Consider the following 1,641-nt stretch of genomic DNA (forward strand, 5'->3'; position numbering starts at 1 on the left):
TAGACTTTTTCAGTGAAAAAGTCCGGCAGCGAAAGCTTGAACACACTGGTGTCAGTAACACTTCTCCCACTGTCTTTATTGGACTGTGATTACATTTAGGACGGTATTCACTAGTCTCTGAATGTTGAGCCTCTTTCTGTGGGCAGATTATAGGCAAAATCTATAAAAACCTGAAGATGGAGTTTCACATCATAATTTCCAGACAGCCAGTGCTACATCAATTCTAAACTCGTAAGAATTAAAGGAGGAGATTCCCCACCCTAGATTGTATAGTAAATAGAAATTCCACTTAATTAGGGCTGAACTTTTGCTTACAGAACAAGCTTTACACTTACAATTCCTTCATTTCTTAAGAAACAAAAACAAATAAAGAAAACAATACCACCCTCAAATCAAACACCTCAAATATTTGATTGTTGACAGTAAAACGATTCAAACTCTGTCTTAATTACTTCTAATTACTTGCTATTATAACTCTTACTGCTGGCTAAGAATTCGATTGTTAGCTAAAATAATGAACATACCACATAGTTATTGCAGTCTTTTGGTTTTCCATGCATTTGCTGAAGCAAATCTGCTAAAATGAAGCTTAATCAGGCTTATCTATACCACCTGGTGTTCTTGCACAAAAGGTTTCTCTGACCATAGATGTGCATCCCTTCCCATGCAAATCTGATGCAAATCAGCAGAACACACCTGACTTGTATGTCACCACTTCCAACAACAACGCAAGTCATTAACTGAAGTCACGAGTATATCCTTCAGCAGCAGCACTAATTTAAGTCTCCCCTCCAGTGATTATTCCCGCCCCAGCACAGCTGCTTGCATGGCTGTTTCATAAACTGCTCCAAGGCCACAGTCTGTGTCAAAAAATAAACCATCCAAAACTAACTAGTTATGCACAACGCAGTGAGCATTATGATAACTACACAGGCAACATAGAGGGTGTTAACATAGGATAAACCCGGGTAACTAAACAGGCAACACGAGCATGTGAATAAACGGCAGGGGTCTGCCCCAGCAAACACCACTGCTTACAGAAATGCGCACTGGACTGCGTACCCAGGAGACAGCGACGTCAGTACCTACAAAGCCTGGATTTGCCCCAGCAGGATGTGTGCCTACTGTGAGCGTAATCTCTCCCTCTCCTAGTCAGAGTCCATAAGACGTGAGGAAAAGCAACCAGCCAGATGCACGCTGGCTCGACGCAGTGGTGTGGCAGCTCTCAGCTGATGTGCTCCAGTCATCTCACGGCTCATCCAAAACACATACTTTCCTATCACACAGCAGAGGTAATAGGCAGCTGCATGCCTCTTACAGAAAGAAAATCTATATATATATACATAGAGATGTTAAAAGTTACATGTATACATATTAAAAGCCATAATGTATGCTCTGACAATATCACAGTTTGTATAATTACTGTCATCGGTAATGTCTAACATTAACGTCTAATGAATATTGGTGTATGTGCTGTGGCACTCATATCTCACTGTATTTCCTTTATTACTTACGAGTCCTTCACATAAGTTTACTTCCAACCAGTAATAAATACAATAATTTTACGCAAATTTGCTATGAAGAACAGTAATTTTATAACATTTTCAAATTTTTGTAACTTCTTAAGATCCTGTCGTGCTG

General features: G+C 39.9%; 1 protein-coding gene across 1 annotated transcript in view; it reads right to left on the bottom strand.

Moving 5' to 3' along the window:
- LOC104627894 (E3 ubiquitin-protein ligase NEDD4-like) overlaps positions 1-1,641 on the bottom strand; it is a gene marked incomplete at its 3' end in the record, with an annotated part of 72,364 nt that overhangs the window by 18,238 nt on the left and 52,485 nt on the right. The window lies entirely within an intron of this gene.

This window comes from Phaethon lepturus, unplaced genomic scaffold (assembly GCF_000687285.1).
Source record: "Phaethon lepturus isolate BGI_N335 unplaced genomic scaffold, ASM68728v1 scaffold12121, whole genome shotgun sequence".
NCBI classification, from domain to species: Eukaryota; Metazoa; Chordata; class Aves; order Phaethontiformes; family Phaethontidae; genus Phaethon; species Phaethon lepturus.